We start from the raw sequence: 23,870 nt of genomic DNA on the forward strand, positions 1-23,870 counted from the left end.
ATTAGCTGGGCAAGAATAACGCTGTCTGACGTTGCTTCCCATCTGCCTCTACACTACCTTGGACGCCTGCCCCAGAATATCTGGACCATCAGTGAGGAGGTTCACCTCCAGGATTCTGCATGGTCTGCCCTGGGTGCCGACCCAGAATTTGTGGACTTCACCACTGCACCACTGGCCAGCACCTTTCATGTTCCATTGGAAACCTGCATTTGATGTGGAATGTGAGTTGAATATGCTATTTGGGACAAATCTTGCACTGTGTAGACGAGGCCAGTTTGTTTTTCTTCTCCACTGTGATGTCAGAGGATTTCTCAGAATTGTGTCTCTGCTATCACGGCAAACTTCATTGACACAGGTTTTCAGAGCCACATTTTAACAGTCTCATAACTCACCCTTACCAGTTAGCCTAGGTTTGACATTTGCTACAGTTTTTGGGTTTGTGACTTTCTCTGTCTTTCGAACGTTCAGGGAATGTCTAAAACGGACATCTTTCATTGTGGATTATTCAGGTGTGATTTCTGTGTGTCTTCCATTTTCTGGGACGGTTTTTTGTTTTCCATGTTATAATTGTTGATATGGGCTCAGCGAGCTGAAGACTCGAATGAAAGATTTCTCGGACATTGAAGGTCTGGCACTGGTGCTCTTTTATTTAGAGAATAGTATGGGATAGCATGGGGACAGGACCCATGGGTAGTGAAGAGTTGCTGCTGTTCCCTGGTGATGGGGCCCATGAGTAGTCAAACCTCCTGCTGCTGCCCTGAGTTGAGGTTTAGGGCTAGTTTTATAAGTCATGGGTACATGATTTATTTTTACTGGAAAAGGAAATGATGTGGTAATATGTCTTTAAATGATTTCAGTGCAGACGGGGTCTGGTCATTGTGCAGTCATATAACTTTAGATACGGATCTGGCCCTGTAGATCAGCATGTAGCTGAGGATGCGCTGAGCTTCTCACCCTGAGTCAGCCCTATTCCAACTGCTCATATAGTTTGGCATGTATGCCAGATCACCTTGGGCTTCCCTAGCTGGGGCAGCCTTAATCCATATCATAAACACCCCCTGAACCCATTTGGACTGGAGAGGTTTGGGGATATGGACGATGGTCAGTCTTCTGTAACTACTTATGGCTGTACAAGGTCGCAGAGCTGTCCCTAAATGGGGTCATAGGTACAGGTAGGATGTTCAGTGGACTGGAAGGCTTCACCTGTGGAGTTCAAGGCTGACAAGGTATACAGAGCTTCTGGAGATGAGAGAATCATTTGACGACAGGTGGTCCAGGAGGTGAAACATTTCTCACATGCGAAAGACAGACAATGAAACAGACAACAAACTATAGTAAGAAATACAAGCAGTATGTTTAACCCAATGTATAACGTATTGAAGTAGTGCAGAAACCTGGTCCTGACTTGGAGTTCAACAAATCGTTTAGAGTTAGGGTTGATAAGACACGGATTTAATTTGGTGGTTGGGATAGGAAGCCAGAAATATTTTGACAGTAGTCAGGAATATAGACACAACATTCAGTTTTTATAATGGCATAGGTGCCCCCTTGTGCTGCTGTCAAGACATCCAGTGTCATTTGGATTTGGAGGACTGCCTTACACATTTGGGATACTTCTAAATTGAGCAGAGAAATGCTATGTTGTGCATCATTTAATGCCTTCATAATAAATTTGTTTAGGACTTCCATGTGCAAGACGACACTTTCGATTCCTAATTAGGGAAGGAAAATTGCGGAAAGATGGTCATACCAGTGGAAGACAGACCTGGTTCAGCGCTGCTGCAGGTTGGGTAGGATAGCAGGAGGAGATGTAGTAAATGTAGTTCTACCTTGCATCCAGACAAAGCCTAGTGTGCATCGTGCAATCCACATAGGTGGCAGCAAAGGCCATAAATTGGAGTCGCATAGCCACTGAGCACCATTAGAGACTAACCAAAGCGTGCTGGGCTGTCTATCCCAGTCAGTCCCAAACCAATCAGTACTGTTTTAAGACTATGATATGAGAACACATATAACAGCGAATTTTTCCCGTAGGTCGGCTGTTATTAGGCCATGTATCACAAGTGTGATTGGTTTGTTCCCAACAGAGAGTGACCTTTTAGTGAGTTGACCACTAGTAGGAGTGAACCAAATACATTCATCCCAAATTTCATATGGTCCATCCTGTGTGTATTGATAAGTTGGGGACTTTACCTTTGGAACTTGTTGTTTCTGATCCACCTGTGACAAGGCAAATCTAGTTAGTATTTGGGGAGTAGTTTTAAAGGAAAATGTTTGATTGTGGCCATGGAACTCGCAGGTGTCAGACATAGATGAGCACAAGGAGACATTATGATTAGTAATAGATGAATCTTTTGGATGAAAAGAGCTAGAATCTAATATCCATGAATGCCTACTATAGCTTCTACAGAAACATAATTTTTTCTCTCTTAAATCACCCTCATTTTTCAAAAGATAGCCAAATCAGGATTAACAGGTTTGCAAGTCCAGTGTAGTTTCAATACAACTTGCTCCAATTATTTACATAACAGCTACAAGAATAGCAATTTTTTGTACAGGCTTTTTAAAGTATGCTTTGCTGGAAATTTTTATGAGGAATCATAGATTGAACTGTGAAAGCCTCTACAGGCCAGAAAAGCCAAGCCAAGGATTTGCCATCAGATTTTGCCTGCAGTACTTACAGATTTGAGTGGAGTTCTCTTTCAGGTCCCCCAAAGTATTCGGAGGTTGCTTGCACTTTCCAGATAAGCACGCTTCCTTACTTAACGGGTAAGATTGCCAGAATCTCTATAAACAAGGTACCGGGCCCGTGTTTCTGAGTGGCTGTATTCCAGAAAGTCCAATCTTTGTTCCTGAAATACTGTCTTGTCATATCTGAGCCTGTATGTTTCAAATATGACATTCCAGTCAAAGCCTTGGTCATATAACCAATGTGTCCTGTTATAAGGAGAACAGATTCTTTTGGAACTTATGCAAATATTGCCACGAAATGACCGTACTCAGTAACAGAGGGTTTGACAATTCCTTAGGGATATGGTAGGGAGTAAAACATAAATGTTTCAGTTTTGCTCATAAAGGTATAATTTCACCAAATGGCTGTAAGTCAAGGTTAGCATAAGAGAAAAGAGAAAAAGATTTCCTTCATTATGAGAAAACAAAACAGCACATCAAAACTCAACAATATTTCAAACAGAAGTCCTAAAAAATTATAATCATCCTCATCAGTTCACACAGTCATGTATAATCAATTCTTGAGCTAAATCTGTCCTTAGCAGATCGAGGAGCTTAGTTTCTGTTACAATTCTGTAGTTTCTTACTCAGCTCAGTTTTACAATGTAAAAGTTTATCAGAAACCTGTAGTTTAGATCCTCTGTGTCAGAATCCTTTCCAGGAATATCTCGGAAGACGAAACATATTTGCAAAAAAAAAGCATCAGAGTAAAACAACAACTATCTGCAAATGGACAAAGGACTCAAAAGGGCAATTGACAAAGAAACTTGGATACTTCTGTGACATATGACCCTTCCAGATAATAAGTGGACTTATGACTGATAACCAGGACAGATCAGAATCTTAGGAATTCTATATAATTTGAAGACATCTATATTAATAACATTTACACATCTAATACCACCTAAGAATATCTATCACTTGTTTCACAATGTTTCTCATGTAATTTAATAGAAAAAATAAGCCTCATTAGTTTAATGTTTTCCTCCTTACAGGAACAGAGAGCAAATTTCTTTGAGAAGTCTCAGGGGCCCTCTGAAAATCCTCAGAGTAATTTCTCTTCTGTCCACCAGGTCAAAAGAAAGACTTCATTCAGGATTTGAATATTTTTGAGGGAGAAGCTTGTCAAAACATAGCCAAAGTTTTTAAAATGCTTCTTCAAATAGGAAACAACACTCACTGTGAAACAATGCTCAGGTATGTATTCAAAGTGATGACAGAAAGAGTCAAAAATCTTAAGAGTGACCTCAGTCATTATTTTCACAAAACACATTTCTCTCTTAGGTAGACTTACTCAAAGGAAGAGCTTTTATAACCTCTTTATCAAGAGCAGATCCAAAGTTCAAGAAAAAGTATCCTTTTAGAGAAAACCAAATTTGAATTTCTGCACCTACTTATTTTGAACATTCAAACTCATGCACTTAATTGAACTTACTTTAGTCTACTTGAGTAGGCATAAAACTCTTTTCAGAATTTCTACTTCACAAACCTTCTACAACTTTCTTTTTCGTTTTCAGAATGTCTCAACAACTCTTTCTTTTTTCCTTTCTAGTACATTAGGACAAATTTATCTTTTTTCATCCATCAAACAAAAATATTTCCATTCTTTATACCTTTTTTACTGAAAGCATACCTTTTAACTTCCCTGAATACAGAGCTCTTTTCCTTATTAATTTCCTGTAGCTTTAATTCCATAAGTTAATTAGAACTTTTAAGCCTTAACAGATCTACTAAACACTAAAAAGTAAGCAATTATGAATTGTCTTTTATGTCAGCATTCTAAACACTTCATAACTTTACAAACATGCAGCTTTACAATAAAACACAGGCATGCTTTTTGATACACCCACACTCTTTTAGCCTCTTCAAGAAGAAGCCCAAAGTAGATAACTTAGATATGTTTATTAATAATGATTCAGTGTTTCATCCTATCCAAAAATGATCCGCATATTCATCTTTTATCATTTAACTTACCTTTGCAAAAGTCAAGATTGTTACACAGAAAAATTTTGAAGCTGTTTTGTTTCAACAAGTATACTGACCATAAAAGTTATTGTACTCACCTTTATGAGTTTTATGTATTTAAACCATTTGTTTCCAACAACCATGTTCAGATTAGCTATGAAAACCTCATGAGGAATTAGACAAAACTGGTCATCATTTAAAGCTATTATTTTACTGACAAATTTAAGAAAGTGAACTTATATGACTAGATAACCCAGGCTGAATGCCTGCATCCTATGCAAATACCAACTCTGACAAGATAATTTTCAATCAAACCAACAAACTTTAACAAGCTTTCATTTACCAAAGGTTAATTCACATCACGTTAACTTTGAAAGGCACTGAGTTAATTTCTACTACATTTAGAATTTATGTAAGCACTTTCTTTAAGCCAACTAAACAAACCTCTTAATTTTGGCCATACCATCCATGGGTAAAAATATCACACGTATAATGTACACATAGAAACACATAGACAGAGACTGTATAACCATTGTTTTAAAAACTACTCCAGTGAATCAGGTACAATAATATAAAGCTCACCAGTTATGAATCCACACTTTGTTTTGAGCCTTTTTACTAATACTTATGGAGAAGACCCTCGAGATGGTAGACATTTTGCAAGGGTGCACTTATGACCATTTATCCTTTCCCCTCCTTTTTTTTTTCAGTCTTAAGAATGAGTGATGGGCTACATAGTAGTTCCTTCAGAGGGGGAATGAGAATCCTTTTCATCATAAAGGAAGTAGGTGGAATCCGAACTGCCTCTAGAGCTGTCTTTCCAGTCTTGCAAGGATTTTCTAAGGACGGTTGCTCTTTATTTCTCAGAAACTGGACTGAAACATGAAGGACATTCTAGGTTGATCTACCTGTCCAACTGCACCAGAAAGGCACAAAGATACATCACAAATTTTCTCCCAGATGAAGTTTCTGGGGCATACCCATACAATTGAAAGTGTTTCTAATTAGTTAGAATGACTCTAAGTGGTGAGTCTCTTGGGATGCTTACATCATTCCCCATGGCAGTAAAGCCAGTGTCGGACTGACATTGAACTGGACAAGGGTGCAGTGCCTCCAGAGGCCTGGAACATGCTGGAGGCTGGGGCTCCCAGTAGCCGGGTTGAGAGGTAAGTCCCTTGAAATATATTTTCAAGTTTTTTAATTTTACAGAATGTCCAGTTTCTGGTCAAGTCCAGCCTGAAATTAAGCTCTACTTGGTGACAACAGAGGACATGATGAGCAAAACCAAGAAATTAAAAGAAGACACCAGACCTCACCCTCATGGCCGTTCCCAGAGGGTTATCATGATAAAAGTCACACAACAGTTCCAATGCTGGGGCACACTACCCTAGCATGACAGTTCACAGAATAAATCACAGGTCTCCTAACATCATAGACAATTCAGTAGGTGACTAAAATACTCAATGAGTCAACCGCCAACAGGGGGCACCCTACTTGGCATCACCGGGGTGATCAGACCCAGAAAGCCAAAGTTGGGGCTCCCAGTGTTGGAGGACATGACTCTTGAAAGATTTCTTTGTTTCCCGGTTGCAAAGCTCAAAAGGAGATGAAATTGGCCATTGTAACTCTAAGAAAGATGAAAGAGACAGGCCCATTACCTTGAAAATCCCCCCTGAACCTAGGGAAGCATCCTACCTGTTGTTCCTACTGTGGGGTGCCTATAGCAAGGGGTGATGGGGGTGTCCCCCAGAATTGCATCCCTTGGATACCTTCCCTGCTATGCCTGGCCGTAACAGGTGCCTGGTGAACATCTTTCGTATTCTGCCTGGAAGTAATAGGTGCCTGGTGAGTGGTCCCCAAGACAAAAGGAGAAGTTTAAGAGAGAACATGATAGAGAGAAATAGTGAAAAACTTTCCACCACGCTGGGGTCATTCTACCCAATTGCGTGTTGGAGTGATTCTCCAAAGAAGGGTTTCCAATACTCAGCCAAAGGTTAGACGTTGGTACTTTCCTTGAACTGAAGTCCCGATTGGGACATTCACACCATTCAGATGGTCAAGTGCATGGGAGGTATCCCAATCCAGCTTTAGGGATAGAAACCTTCCACGAGAGTCTTGGAGATTGCCAACCATACTAATGACTTAAATGGCTGACCCTTTCCCACGTAAAATTTATTTATTAGAGATAGGGTCAGGAAGGAATGGATTAATTCATTCTACATCACTCTTAGGCTTAAGGTACTAATTCTCTTCAAGCTGAATGCCAGATTTGCACCATAGAGTAGCCATGGGCAGCAAACATGAATTCATACAGCTATTCAACACAGTTCCTGATGGAGAAGTGAATTTAGATCCATCCTCGAAAAAGAGAGAGGCACAAGGAAGGAAAGGGCACTTACCAGAATTCGAGCTCACAAACCAATGAAGCACGTTCCCTATATGGGCCACGAGATATGATGTGGGGTCGGCAAGCTCAAGAGTTGAAAATAAGATTTCTTGGACCCTCAAGGTCTGGCAGTGGTGCTCTTTTATTTAGAAAATGGTACAGGATAGCATGGGGACAGGACCTATGGGCAGTGAAGAGCTGCAGGCATGGGGACAGGAACCATGGGCAGTGAAGAGCTGCTGCTGCTGCTGCATTGGGAAAGGACCCATGGGTAGTCACAGCTCCTGCTGCTGCCCGGAGTTGAGGTTAAGGACTAATTTTCTCAGGCATGGTTACGTGACTTATTTTTCCTGGAAAAAGAAAAGATGATGTAAAAAGTCATTAAATGATTTCAGTTCAGATGGGTTCTGGATATTGTGTGGTCATATAACACTAGATATGAAACTGGCCCCATAGATAGGCATGTAGGTGAGCATGACCTGGGCTTCTCTCACTGGGGCACCTCTAATTCATACCAAAAGAAATTCAACGGGTCATATAGTTCTGCATGTTCACCAGCTAACCTTGGGCTTTCGAGTGGGGGCAGCCTAATCCACATCAATCCTCATGGTCTTTCACAGCTGTCTCCCATAGATATGCTCATCAGTGTGTTCTCCTTCATTCCAAGTTAGGAATTTTGTATTTCTTTAATCACCATATGTTCTCTAGGCCGATGTGAGTGCTTTCGTGATTGTTGGGTTTTGTCTTTGAATTTCCAGCGTTCACTTGAAGGAATCTTGGTTATCCTAGCCTAGGTCCAACAGAGCACTGAGAACACGAGGTCATCTTGGTTGGTTTGACATTTTGAGATCAGAAACGCCAAATTCTAGTTTGTCCTGGCAACCACCTTATGGACATAATGTTTCTGAGACAAATTAGACAAATCTGATGAATTCCTCTCTCCAGGTAAGATATTTTTATGTCTTTTGTTCTGAATTTGGGTAGGCTAGACCTTGACTTCATTGTTCCAGTAGATTACGTCTAGATACTGGTTTACTTTATTTCTGTAGGGTTTGCTAGTTGTTTGGTTTACATCCTCAGCTCTGGCATGTTTATTTTTCGTTAAATATAAGTGTAATGTTCTAATATTCAGCCAACTTCCTCACATACGGTGGCAAACCACATAATCAATACTCTTCTATGACAAGAGACGGGGGAAAGAATTTCATTGGGGCCAAATGGAGCATTTTAGCTTTGATGGCAGCCTTCACTTTGGATTGGTGGTTCCCAGAGGGAAAGAAAAAATCCAAAAAGCTGTGCAGATTTACGGCATAAAGCTTTTGAGGCTGAAAGAGATTAGAGAAGATAAACTTTCAAGGATTGTGAATCTCCTCCAAATGCTTAATGATGCTACAGAAAGGTAGACCATTGCAAATATATTAAGAAGAATACTACAAAGACAACGTGTTCCATGCTAAACTCATGAACCAAGGGAAAATGTTACCTTCTGTGGGGTTACTACTCATTACCTTCATGAATAATCACAGCAGGCCAGCTTCTTCCAAAGTTCAGGCATAAGATTGGTCCAAAAGTAAAATTCAGGGCCAGTCATGTGTTCTGGTGTGTAAGAGCCCACGTTCCTAGTCTGTGGCCTGGGACTCATGGATTCTCATCACGGGTGCTGATCAGATTAGTAACATCAGGAGAGATAGATTTCATGGTATGGTGAGGGCAGAGATTATACACAAGTGGAAATTGTGAGCATACCTTATCCATATGCACCAGGAAAACAACATGAATATATTGCAATCTATGACGCATCTGGTAGACTTCTCAAATACAGAATGGAGGAAGTGATGTGACTTGCATAGGTGCAATTGTCGGACTGCACAAGATGACACGATCATTGAACATCAGAGGATTGGCTGGGCAACTTCAACTTGGGAGGGACTCGTGGACTTTTTCTGGGGAAAGTCTACATATTTGGCCATATCCACAAAATGTGACAGATAAAACCAAGGATAAACTTAAAGTAAAGAATTCAGTGTCTAGAGAGAATGTAGTAGACATTTAAAAGTCCCAAGATAGTTATAAACAGACAAGAAATCCAGGAAATGGAAAACTATCAGACTGGTGTCAGATGGCTCTGAAATACTGTGTGCATGGAAGACACCGGGACAACGGAGAAGTTTGAGGGTGTTTATGACATCACAGTGAACATGTCACTCAAGATGGCCTCATCTTTATAGTCCGAGGATTGTCCTAGGCTATGATACTCAAGTGAGAGATACCCAGAAAAGAATTTAAAAACAGAAACCAGCACTGAAACTTGAAGAGTTAGAATTGCCGCTGATTAAAGGGATAAGAAAGAAGTCATTGTGGAGAAGCAATAAATAACAGAGACAAGCACTGAGTGGAGAACATTGTTATCTACTCAAGTAGATGTGGAGGCCGTGCTGATTGAAGCTTGCAACTTGATTTGAAACCAGAGGCTGGACTTGGGTCTTATCAGACCTACGTTGTCCTTCTGCCTTAATCATAATCCCAAATCAAGAAGGATCTCCTGAGGACATTGTAGAGAAGGATCGATGCTTCCCTTCCTATGCCCCTAGCACTCATTGAAGAGAAGTCTCACTTTCCATAGCTCTGGCTTTACGGAGGCCCACTGGGTACATGCTAATGTGTCACAATACATCTCTTTGAACCCTTGAATGACTAGAACCCCGTCATGCTCCAGGTATGTCGCATTGTTTGGCAGGGCTCCAGAAGTGTGCTGAGAATCACCCTTTTCCAGAGGGCTTCATTGCTTTGTGAGGGCTGCCCTACCAGGCTAGTGTGCTCAGTTTGGCTCCAATGAAATACTCTCTGCCATCTCTTGGAGTAGAATGATTACTGATGACGTGTATTGACATCATGTGAAAGAAGCTTGTCTGCAAATTAGAACATTACAATTATCTTTATAGAAAAATAAACATGAGGTTGTAAATCAAACAAATAACACACCTTATAGAAATTCAGTAAGCCAGTATCTAGACGTAATCTACTGGAACATTCAAGGATCGGGGGTCAAGATCGAAACATCCCAAATCCAGGAATGAGACAGAAAACTATCTTACCTGGACGGAATTCATCACATCTGTCTAATTTGTCTCGGGTACATTATGTTCATGAAGAAGGTTAACATGACAAACTAGAATTTGGAGTTTAAGATGTCAGAACGTCAGACCAACCAAGATGAACACGTGTTCACAGTGCTCATTTTGACCAAGGCTAGCATGGTAAAGATTGCTACAAGTGACCAATGTAAATTCAAAGACAACAACCAACAATGAAAAACACTCACACCTAGGCCTATAGAACATAGGGTGGTTAAAGAAATAGAAAATTGATACCTTGGGATGAAGGAGAACTGGCTGACAAGCATACCAAACGGGGAAATCTGAGAGAGACCACGATGATTATGCTATGGAAAAACAAAACGGGCTCAAAAGAAGGAAGGGAAACACAAATAACACCTGAATAATCCACAACGAAAGGTGTCAGACTTTAGACAGACTCTGTTTGAACCTTTGAAAGTCAGAAAGTGACACAAACCAAAAAACTGCAGCGAGGTAAAACCTGGGCTACCTGGAAAGGGTGGGTATGAGACTCCTCCAAACATCCTATGAAACCCTGTGTCCATGAAGCTTGCCGGGAGAGCAGAGACACAATTATGACAAATTCTGTGACATCGCAGTTGACCGAAAATACAAACTGGCTACATATACTCAGTGCCAGAGTTGGGCTGAAGTAGCCTATTTAAGTCACATTCCCCTCAAATGCAGGTTGCTGAGGGAACATGAATGGGGCTGGTCAGTAAAGAATTGGGGAAGTCCCCGCACTCTGAGTTGGCAGCCAGGAGTTGGCAGGGTAGATTCCTGGGGGTAAACCTCCTCACCGCTGGTACAGCCATTCTGGGGCAGGCGAGGGAGGTAATGTAGAGGCCGATGAGAAGCGACATTAGACAGAGCCACTCTTCCTCAACAAATACAGGAGCATTTCCAGCAGATGTGAGCACAGTGATAAATCTCTTTCAAAAGGAAACAAATTAAAAGTTGCAAAGAATAGGAAAATTGAACCTCAATAAAAAAGAAAAAGGATGCCAGTAAGAAGAATAAGGTACCTAGGAATAACCTCACCCCAACAGGTGAAAGCTCTGTAAACAGAAAACTAGCAAACCTTTGCAGAAAGAAATGGGAGAAGACACAAGGAAGCGGAAGGATATTCCATGCTCTTGAAATGGAAGAATTAACACACTTGAAATGTCCACACCACATAGAGAAATCTCTTGATTCCATGCAGTGCCAGTCAAAGTTGCAGCAATATTTCTCACAGAGATAGAAGGGAGCATCCTAAAGTTTACATCCAGCAACAAAAGACCCCGAATAGCCAAAGGAATCCTGAGGAAAAAGAACAAAGATCAATGTATCACACCTTCTGATTTCAACATATAGGACGAAGAAATTGAAATGGAAGAAGCGCAGGCTGGGATGCAAAACAGAGAAACAGAACCATGGAACAGAATCAAGAGCCCAGAGGTATAGGGACACATATATGGACAGCCCATTTTCGATCACGGCACCAAGAGGAGACAGTGGAGAAAGGAAAGTCTCTACAATGAACGGTGTTGGGAAGAGTGCAGAGTCTCATGTAAGACAAGGAGAGTAGACCATGGTGTTACACCAGGCACAAACATCAACTCGAAATGGATTAAAGTCTAGAATGTAATACTGGAAACCATGAGACTTCTGGAAGATGACGTAGGTAGGGTGCTCTTTGTCATTTGTCTTAGCCTCATATTTGGAAGAAGCATATCTGTCTGGGAAAGGGCAATAAAGGAAACAAGAAACAAATGGGACTACATCAAACACAAAAGCTTTTGCATAGCCAAGGAAATCATTGATTCAATGCAAAGACAGCACAACAACTGGGAGAGGATGTTTGCAAACCACACATTGGTGAAGGGGCAAATAGCCAAAAGATCCAATAAACTCATACGGCTCCACAAGAAAAAAAAAAAAAACAAGCCCCATTAAAATCTGGGCAAAAGCTGGAAACAGACATTTCTCCCAGGAAGATAGAAAGATGGCCAACAGGCTGTATGAAAACATGTTCATCATCATTAAGTCTCTGGTCAGAGCAAATCTGAAAGGCAATGAGAGAGCAGCTCATGGCAGTCAGAATGGCTGTAAGGATGAAGACAGGAAATAAGATTCGGAGAGGAGGTGGAGAGAAGAGAAGCCTCCTGCAGTGCTGGCGGGAGTGTAAACAGGTGCAGCCATGACACAAAACGGTGAGGAGTTGCCTTAGACATTTCAGATTACATCGACCATATGATCCAGCTATTCCTCTGTGGTGTGTTTATCCAAAGAACGTGGAAACACTCCTACACAGAGATCGGTGCACACCTGTATTTACCCTGGCCTTATTCCCGATATCCAAGACTTGGAAGCCTGCCTGGTGCCCATCAAGGGATGAATGGAGAAGGAAGATGGGCTATAGCCACACAAAGGCATAGCACTCAGCTATAGGAACGGAGTCAGGCCAGCCATTTGTGACCACCAGAATGCCTCCTGAGGGTATTGGGGGAACTGAAAGAAGCCCCAGGGGTATGGTCAAATACCACAGGATCTCACGTACAAGGAGAAGAGCAAGAACGGACCAAGAAACAGGTATCACATGACAATGGATTGGCATTTCCCAGAGGGAAAGTGGGGCAGTGGCCAGAGAGAGAAAGTGTTGATTAGGCACAGATGTGTGGTTAGGGACAGTAATTAGTCTTACGTTGGTGAAGATGATGTAACCTACTCTGAAGTCTAAATCTATGTGGAAGTAGATCTGAAAGCTATAGGTCATTATAATGTTGGGTTACGGCAATCAATTCACATAAAACCAAAACTCCCAAAAGAGATGCAGATTTACAACCAAAAGCTTTGGAGACAGAAAGAGTTTAGAGAAGATGAACTTCCAAGTATTGGTAATCACCTCAACATGCTCAATGATGCTACAGAAAGGTAGACCTTTGCAAAGAGATGAAGAGGAATACTACCAAGAGAACATGATCGGTGCTAAACTCATGAACCAACAGAAAACGTTACCGTTCATGATGTTACTACTGATTCCCTCACAAATGATGGAAGCAGGCCAACATCTTCACAGGTCAGGTCAAAGGTTGGTCCAAAAGTCCAATTCAGGGCCGGCCCTGTGATGTAGCAGGCAGGTTCCTACGTTCCACTTGGGCGGCCCGGGCTTCACCAGCTAGCATCAGGGGTGCGGATCAGATTACTAGCATTAGGAAATATAGATTTCAAGGTATGGTGGGCACAGAGATCATAAAGAAGTAGACATTGTCACGAGACCTTAACAATATGCACCAGAAAAAGAACCATGAGTATATGCCAATCTATGAACGCATCAGGAACACTTCCCCAAATGATGAAGGAAGGAAAACATGTGACCTGCCAAGTGGAATTTTTAGACTGCTAGGAGATCACACGATCATTGTGCATCAGGGGATTGCCTGGGCAACTTCCAATTGGGAGGGCCCCCAGGACTTTCTCTGAGGAAAGTCCACCCAATTGGGCATATACACAATCGATAAGATATAAAACAAGGGATAATCTTAAAGGAAAGGAACCGGTGGGTAGAGGGAATGTAGCATACCTTTCAAGTTCCATGAGAAAGTTAGAAACTGACAAGAAATCCAGAACAAGTAAAACTATCCTACCTGGAAAGATGGAGTCATCAGACTGATATGAGATGGCTCTGAAACACTGTGTGCCTGGAGGTTTTCAGGACAACTTAGAATTCTTAGGGTGTTTATGACGTCTCGGTGAACGTGTCACCCAAGATGGCAGCAAGTTTAGAGCCCGAGGATTGCCCTGGCTAGGATACCCACGTGAGAGATATCCAGAAACAGCTTTTCCAAACAGAAACCGTACACAGAAACTTGAAGAGATCAAAGAGGCACTGATTCAAGGGATAAGAAAGGAATCATTGGGAAGAAGGGATACTAGAGGGGCAAGCACTGAGAGGAGAACATTGTTATCTACTCAAGTAGATGTGGAGGCCGTGCTGATCGAAACTTGCAACTAGATTTGAAACAAGAGGCTGGACTTGGGGCATATCAGACCTACATTTTCCTTCTGCCTTACTCATAAACCCAAGTCAAGAATGATCACTTGAGGACATTGAAGAGAACAATTGAGGCCTTCTTTCCTAGGCCCCTAGCATTCTTTGAAGAGAGGTCTCCCTTTGCATAGCTCTGGCGTCACGGGGTCCCTCTGGGTACATGCTAATGTGTCCCAAGACATCTCTGTGAAGACTTAAATGAATGGATGATTGTCATGCTTGGGGTGTGTCCTTTGGTTTGGAGGGCTGTAGAAGTGTGCTTAAAAGCACCCTTTTCGAGAGGGCTCCGTTCCTGTGTGAAGGCTGCCTTCCCAGGCTACAGTGCTCAGTTGGGCTCCAATGAAATTCTCTCCCCCACCTCTTGCCATGGAAACAGTATTGATTTCTTGTTCTGACAACATATGGAATGAGGTTTGCTGAAAATTAGAACATTGCCATTATGTTTAAATAAAAAAACACCTGCCAAAGTTCAGAATGAAAATCAGACCAGTAGGAAACCATGTAGAAATAAAAAGCCCAGTATCCAGACGTAATCTGTTGGAGCATTCAATGATCAGGGGTCAAGTTTGAAACTTCCCAAATCCAGAAAAGAGACAGACAAATCACTTACCTGGAGGGAGGAATTCATCAGATTTCTCTAATTTCTCTCAAAAACATAATGTCCGTGAAGGTGGTTGTCTGGAAAACCTTGAATCTGGAGTTTCTGATCTGAGAATCTCAAACCTACCAAGACGACCATGTGTTCTCAGGGCTAAGTGTCACCTGGGCCGGGATAGCAAAGATTCCTACAAGTGACCGATGGAAATTCCAAGACCACACCCAACAATCACGAAATGACTCACATGTCGGGCTACAGAACCTATGGTAATTAAAGACATACAAAACTCCTAACTTGGAAAGAAGGAGAACGCACTGATAAGCAAATCGAACGGAGATATCTCAGCAAGACCATAACAATTAGACTATAGAAAAGAAAAAAGGATCACGGAATATGGAGGCCAACAGAAATCAAAGCTGACTAATCCACAGTGAAAGACGTCAGTCATTAGACACACTCTGAACGTTTGAAAGTCAGAGAAAGTCACGACGCCAAAAACAGCAGCAAAGGTCAAACCTGGCCTAAATGAGAAAGGTGACTTATGAGACTGCGCCCCGCGGGCTCTGAAACCCTGTATCCACGAAGCTAGACTGGACAGCAGAGACACGATTCTGACAAATCACCCAACATCACAGTGGGCCAGAAAAGCAAGCTGGCCTCATCTACACAGGGCCAGAGTTGGACTCAAGTAGCATATTCAAGTCACAATCCACTCAACTGCAGGTTGCCAATGGAACATGAAAAGGGCCAGCCAATGGGGCCGTGGTGAAGTCTGCACATTCTGGTTCAGCAGCCCAGGTTCGGAGATGTGGAATCCTGGGGGTGAGCCACTCACCGCTCGTCCAGCCATTTTGGGGAAGGCATCTGAGGTAGTGTAGAGGCAGATGGGAAGCGACGATAGACATCGCCATTCTTCCTCAGGAAATGCAGCAGCATGGCCAGCAGATGTGAGCACAGCCATAAACATTTGTCAAAACAAAACCAACTGAAAGTTGCAAAGAATAGAAAAACTGAACCTCAAAAAAGAAAGCATGCCAGTAGGAAGAAAAAGATATCTAGGAATAAACGTGGCCAAACAGCAGAACGATATGGAAACAGAAAACTTGCAAAGGTTTGGGCGAAGATATTACAGAAGACACAAGGGAACAGAAGACTATTCTGTGCTCTTCCAATGGAAGAACGAACACAATTCAAACGTCCATACCGCATAAAGCAGTGTCTGGATTGCATGCAGTCCCAGTCAAAGTTGCAACAATCATTCCCACAGAAATACAAGACAGAATCCTAAAGTTTCTATCCAGCAACAAAGGACCCGGAATAGCCTGAGGAATCCTCAGGAAAACGAACAAAGCAGCAAGTATCACACTTTCTGATTTCAACATATAGGACGAAGCCCTAGGTACGGAAACAGCACAGCCTGGCCCCCAAAATAGGCACACAGACTCATGCAACAGAACGAGAGCCTGCAGGTCAACTCACACATCTACTGACAGTGCATTTTCGAACAGTGAGCCTAGAGGAGAAAGTGGAGAAAGTAGAGTCTCCACAAGAAACGGTGCTGAGAAGACTGCACACCAACAGGTAACACAATGAGAGTAGACCATGATGTTACACCAGACATACACACGACCTCGAAATGGATTAAAGCCTTGAATGGAATACTTGAAACCGTGCAACTTCTAGGAGACAACCCAGGCAGCTTGCTCTTTGCCATCTGTCTTGGCTGCCTATTTGGAAGAAGCATGTGTCAGTGGGCAAAGACAACAAAGGAAACAAAAAACAAGCGGGACTCCATCCAATGCAGAAGATTCTGCCCAGCCAATGACTCCATTGGACTCATTCCAAACACACCACAACAACTGCGACAGGCTGTTTGCAAACCACACATCGGAGAAGGGGTGAGTAGCCAAAAGATCCAATGAACTCATACGTCTTCACAGGAATAAAAACAATGAGCCCAATAGAACCTGGGAAAAAGATGGAAACAGACATTTCTCCCAGGAAGATAGGAAGATAGCCAACAGGCTGTATGAAAACATGTTCATCATCATTAAGTCTCTGGTCAATGCAAATGCTGAACGGCAATGAGATAGCAACACACAGTGGTCAGAATGGCTATAAGGATGAAGACGGGAAACAATAAGTTTCACAGAGGAGGTGGAGAGAAAGGAAGCCTCCTGCACTGCTGGTAGGAATGTGAACCGGTGCAGCCACTATGCAAAGTGGTGTGGAATTGCCTCAGAAATTCAGAATCCACCTACCATATGATCTGTCTATTCCTCTGTGGCGTATATATCCAAACATCATGGAAACACTAATGCACAGAGATCGATGCACTGCTGTGTTCACCACAGCCTTACTCCCGATATCCAAGACTTGGAAGCGTCCGTGGTGACCATCAAGAGATGAATGGAGAAGGAAGATCGGCTATAGCCACATGATGGTATAGCTCTCAGCTGTAGGAATGGATGCAGTCCAGCCATTTGCGACCACCAGAATGGCTCATGAGGGTCTTAGGGGAACTGAAGCAAGCCCCAGGGATAAGGTTGAATACCACAGGATCTCACGTACAAGGAGAAGAGGAAAAACGGAGCAACAAAAAGGTAGGACGTGACATGGGATTGGTAGTTCCCAAAGGGAAATGGATGCAGGGGTCTGAGGGAGAAAGAGTTGATTAGGCACAAGTGTGTGGTGAGGGACTGTAATTAGGCTTACAGTGGTGAAGATGATGTAACCTACACAGAAGTCTAAATCTATGAGATTGTAGATGTGAAAAGCTATAGGATCTTATAATGCTGGGTTACGGCAATCAATTCACATAAAATCAAATCTCCAAAAAACGGTGCAGACTTACGGCCTAAGCTTTGGAGGCTGAAAGAGATTAGAGAAGATGAACTTCCAAGGATTAGTAATCACCTCCAAATGCTTAATGATGCTACAGAAAGGTAGACCTCAGCAAGGAGATGAAGCGGAATACTAGCAAGAGAATATGTTCCGTGCTAAACTCATCAACCAAAGGTAAATGTTACCGTCATTCATGTTACTACTGATTCCTTTCACTAATGATCGTTGCAGGCCAACATCCTCCCAAGTTCAGGCCAAAGGTTGGTCCAGAAGTCCAATTCATTGGCGGACCTGTGATGTAGCAGGTAAGTGCCCACGTTCTGCTTGGGCGGCCTGACCTTCACAGGATAGCAACACGGTTGTGGATCAGATTACTAGCATTAGGAAATGCAGATTTCACGGTCTGGTGGGCACAGAGATCATGAAATAGAAATGGTGAGGGAAACTGAGCAATACGCACCAGAAAAAGAACCATGAGAATATTACAATCTATGAACGCATCAGGTACACTTCCCCAAATGACAAAGGAAGGAAACATGTGACTTGCCTGGTGGAATTGTCAGACTGCTAGGAGATGACATGATAAGTGTGCATCAGGGGATTGCCTGGGCAACTTCAACTTGGGAGGGAGTCCATGACTTTCTCTGGGGAAAGTCCACCCATTTCACCATATCCACAAAACACAAGAGATAAAATCTTTGATAATCGTAACGGAAAGAGACTGGTGTGTAGAGGGAATGTAGTAGACCTTTCAAAGTTCGAGGAGAAAGTTAGAAACCGACAAGAAATCCAGAGAAAGGAAAACTATCCTACCTGGAAATGGGGAGTGGTCAGACTGGTATGCGATGGCTCTGAAACACTGTGTGCATGGAGGTTGTCAGGACAACTTAGAATTCTGAGGGTGTTTATGAACATGTCACCCAAGATGGCCACATCTATACAGTCCGAAGATTGGCCATTGTGTGGCTATAGATCGTCTTCCGTCTCCATTCGTCACTTGATGGGCACCACGTAGGCTTCCAAGTCTTGTATATTGGGAGTAACGCTGTGGTGAACACAGTGCTGCATGGATCTCTGAGCATTAGTGTTTCCAAGTTCTTTGGATACATATGCCACAGAGGAATAGCTGGATCATATGGTAGATGGATTCTGAAAATTCTAAGGCAATTCCACTGCACTTTGGGTAGTGGCTGCACCTGATTACACTCCTCCCAGCAATGCAGGAGGCTTCCCTTCTCTCCACCTCCTCTCCGAGACTTGTTCCCTGTCTTCATCCCTATAGCCATTCTGACCACAGTGAGCTGCTGTCTCATTGCCGTTCGTATTTGCATTGCCAAAGAATTAATGAAGAAGAACATGTTTTCATACAGCCTGTTGTCCATCTTTCTATCTTCCTGGGAGAAATATCTGTTTCCATCTTTTGCCCAGATTTATGGGGATCGTTGTTTTTTCACTGTGGACGCATATGAGTTCATTGGATATTTTGGCTAATCACCCCTTCTTCGATGTGTGGTTTGCAAACATCCACTCACAGTTGTTGTGCTGTCTTTGCATTGAGTCGATGGAGTCGTTGGCTGGGCAGAAGCTTCTGCATTGAATGGAGTCCCGCTTGTTTCTTGTTTCCTTTGTTGCCCTTGCCCAGTCACACACGCTTCTTCTAAATAATCGGCTAAGCCAGATGGCAAATAGCAAGCTGCTTGCGTTTTCTCTTAGAAGTTGCACCGTTTCAAGTCTTCCATTCAAGGCCTTAATCCATTTCCAGGTGGTGTGTGTGGCTGGTGTAACCTTATGGTCTACTCTCATTGTGTTACATGTGGCTGTGCAGTCTTCCCAGCACCATTTCTTGTCGAGACTCTCCTTTCTCCGCTGTCTCCTCTTGACTCCTTGGTCTACAATGGGCTGTCCATATATGTGGGAGTTGACCTCTGGGCTCTCGATTCTGTTCCTTGTGTCTGTGTGCCTCTTTTTGTGGCTAGCCTTTGCCGTTTCGGTACCTAGCAGTTCGTCCTATATGTGGAAATTCGAAAATGTGGTATGTGCTGCCTTGTTTGCTTTCCTCAGGGTTCCTTTGGCCGTTCCTGCTCCTTGGTTGCTGGATAGAAACTTTAGGATTCTCGCTTCTATTTCTGTGGGAAAGATTGCTGAAACTTTGACGGGGCTTGCGTGGAATCCAGAGATTGCTTTATCCAGTACGGACGTTTCAAGTGTGTTCATTCTTCCATTCGAAGAGCTTGGAATAGACTTCCGTTTCCTTGTGTCTTCTTTAATTTCTTTCTGCAAAGCTTTCCAGTTTGTTGGTCCTTGTTTGTCTCTTCTCCTTGTAACTGAGCTCCTACGGTATTTGAGTTTCTCCCTGCGAGCTGTTTCACTTCCAATGAAACCCTCAAGAGCCATCCTTCTGGTCACTAATGGCTGGATTCTCTCTTTTGTTATGGCTCAGAGATATGCCATTGTGTTCATAAAGCCCAGCTTCCTTCTCCAATCTTCTTTCTCTATTCGTCCTTCTGCCTTGATGGGCATCAGGGCGGCTTCCAAGTCTTGGATAACGGGAGTAAGGCCAGGGTGAACACAGGGGTGCACATATATCGGTGCACGACTTTTTCCAAGGTCTTTTGAGAAACACGCCACTGAATAATAGCTGGATCATATAGTAGATGGATTCTGACATGTCTGAGGCAATTCCACACTGATTTTCGTCGTGGCTGCACCAGCTTACACTCACAGCAGCACTGTAGGAGTCTTCCCATCTCTGCAGCTCCTCTCTGACACTTGTTTCCTGACTTTTTACCTATAGTCATTCTGACCACATTGAGCTGCTATCTCACTGCCGTTTGGATTTCAACTGCCCTGAGTCTTAATGATGATGAACATGTTTTCATACACCTGTTGACCATCTCTAACTCTTCTTGGGCGAAATCTCTGTTTCCACCTACTTCCCAGGTTTTAATGGGCTTATTTTTTTTTCTCTTGTGGACCCATATGAGTTCACTGCATCCTTTGGCTATTCACCCGTCCACCGATGTGTGGTTTTCAAACATCCTCTCCCAGTGATTGTACTGTCTTTGCATTGAGTCGATGGTTTCCTTGGCTGGGCAGAAGCTTTTGCGTTTGGTGTAGTCCCATTTGTTTCTTGTTTCCTTTATTGCCCTTGCCCAGACAGAAAGACTTCCTCCAAATAGTAGGCTAAGACAGATGACAAAGAGCAAGCTGCCAGCGTTTTCTTCCAGAAGTCTCATGGTTTCCAGTCTTACATTCAAGACTTTAATCCATTTTGAGTTGGTGTTTGTGCCTGGTGTAACACCGTGGTCTATTCTCCTTGTCTTAGGTGAGGCTCTGCAGTCTTCCCAGCACCATTTATTGTAGAGACTTTCCTTTCTCCCCTGTCTCCTCTTGGCGCCGTGGTCAAAAATGGGCTGTCCATATATGTGTGCGTATACCTCTGGGCTCTTGATTCTGTTCCATGGTTCTGTGTGTCTGTTTTGCATCCCAGCCTGTGCCGTTTCCATTCCTAGTTCTTCGTCCTCTATATTCAAATCAGAAAATGTGATACATTGAGCTTTGTTCTTTTTCCTCAGGATTCCTTTGGTTATTTGGGGCCTTTTGTTGCTGGATGTAAACTTTAGGATGCTCGCTTCCATCTCTGTGAGAAATATAGCTGCAACTTTGACTGGGATTTCATTGCTTTAGCTGGTGTGGAGGTTTCCAGTGTGTTAATTCTTCCATTTCAGGAGCATGCAATATCCTTCCGCTTCCTTGTGTCTTCTCCCATTTTTCTTCTGCAAAGGTTTGCTAGTTATCGCTTTACAGAGCTTTCACCTGTTGGGGTGAGGTTTTTCGTAGGTATCTTATTATTCTTACTGGCATTTTTTTTGAGGTTCAATTTTCATATTGATTGCAACTTTTAATTTGTTTCCTTTTGACTGAGGTTTATCGCTGGGCTCACATCTGCTGGAAATGCTCCTGTATTTGCTGAGGAAGAGTGGCCCTGTCTCACGTTGCTTCTCATCTGCCTCTACACTCCCTCCCACGCCTGCCCCAAAATGGCTGGACCAGCGGTGAGGAGGTCTGCCCCCAGGATTCCACCCAGCCAACTGCAGACTGCCGACCCAGAACCCGCGGACTTCCCCAGTTCTCCACTGCCCGACCCCTTTCAAGTTCCCTTGCAACCTGCAGTTGTGTGGAATGTGACTTAGGCTACTTCAGCCCAATTCTGGCACTGAGTTGATGTAGACGGTTTGTATTTTTGCTCAACTGTGATGTCAGAGAATTTGTAATAATTGTGTCTCTGCTGTCCAGGCAAGCATCATGGACACACAGTTTCAGAGGAGGTTTGGAGCAATCTCAGACTCACCCTTTCAAGGTAGCCCAGGTTTTACCTCACTGCAGCTTTTTGGTTTGTGACTTTCTGACTTTCAAAAGTTCAAGCAGAGTCTGTCTTAAGTCTGACATCTTTTGTTGTGGATTATTCAGGTGTTATTTGTGTTTGCATTCCCTTTTCTGAGCACATTTTGTTTTTCCATAGTATAATCATCATGGTCGTTCTCAGATTTCCCCCTTTGGTATGCTTGTCAGTCGGTTGTCCTTCATCCCAAGGTATCAATTTTCTATTTCTTTAACCACCCTATGTTCTATAGACCTACGTGTGAGTGCTTTTCATTGTTGGGTGTTGTCTTTGAATTTACATGGTCCCGTGTAGCCATCTTTGCCATGCTAGCCTTGGTGAAGATGAACACTGAGAACACGTGTTCATCTTGGTTGGTCTGACATTCTGAGATCTTAAACTCCAAATTCTAGGTAGGCATGGCAACCTCCTTCATGAACATAATGTATCCGAAACAAATTCGGCAAAACTGCTGAATTCCACTCCAAATAAGATACTTTTCTGTCTCATTTCTGGATTTGGGAAGTTTCAATCTTGACCCCCATCCTTGAACGTTCCTCTAGATTACTTCTAGATACTGGCTTACTTTATTTCTATAGGGTGTGTTATTTGTTTGATTTACATCCTCAGCTCTGGCAAGTTTATTTTTCTATAAAGATAATTGTAATGTTCTAATTTTCAGCCAACCTATTTACATATGGTGTCAATACGCGTCATCAATAATCATTCTACTCCAAGAGATACGGGGATAGAACTTCATTGGAGCCAAACTGAGCACACTAGCCGGTTACGGTGGCCCTCACAAAGCAACGAAGCCCTCTGGAAAAGGGTGCTTCTCGGCACATTTCTGAAGCCCTGCCAAACAATGAGACATACGCAAAGCATGACGGGGTCCATTCCTTCAAGGGTTCAAAGAGATATCTTGTGACACATTAGCATGTACCCTTTGGAGCTCCATAATGCCAGAGCTATGGAAAGTGATACTTCTCTTCAATGAATGCTAGTGGCATAGGAAAGGAAGCATCAATCATTCTCTACAATGTCCTCAGGAGATCACTCTTGATTTTGGATGATGATTAACGCAGAAGGAAAATGTAGGCCTGATAAGAGCCAAGTCCAGCCTCTGGTTTCAAATCAAGTTTCAAGCTTGAATCTCCATGGCCTCCCCCTATACTTGAGTAGATCACAGTGGTCTCCACTCAGTGATTGTCCCGCTATTATTGTATCTTCACAATGACTTCTTTCTTATCCCTTTAATCAGCGTCTATTCTATCTCTTCAAGTTTTAGTGCCTGGTGTCTGTTTTTCAATTCTCTTCTGGGTATCTCTCCCTTGAGTATCAGTAGCCTAAGACAATCCTCGGACTATTAACATGAGGCCATCTTGGGTGACATGTTCACTGTGATGTCATAAACACCCTCAAACTTCTAAGTTGTCCCGGCATCTTCCATGCACACAGCATTTCAGAGCGATCTCATACCAGTCTGACGACTCACCCTTTCCAGCTAGAATAGTTTTCCATTTCCTAGATTTCTTGTCGGTTTCTAACTTTATCCTTGAACTTTTAAATGTCTAGTACATTCTCTCTAGACACTAGTTTCTTTACTTTAAGTTTATCCTGGGTTTTTGCTGTTACCTTTTGTAGATATGGTCAAATGTGTAGACTTTCCCCAGAGAAAGTCCTGGAGTCCCTCCCAAGTTGAAGTTGCCCAGCCAATCCTCTGATGTGCAATGATCACGTCATCTCATGCAGTCCGACAATTCCACCTATGCAGGTCACATCACTTCCTTCATTTTGTATTTAGAGAAGTGTACCAG

Source organism: Equus asinus, chromosome 1, assembly GCF_041296235.1.
Source record: "Equus asinus isolate D_3611 breed Donkey chromosome 1, EquAss-T2T_v2, whole genome shotgun sequence".
Taxonomy (NCBI): Eukaryota; Metazoa; Chordata; class Mammalia; order Perissodactyla; family Equidae; genus Equus; species Equus asinus.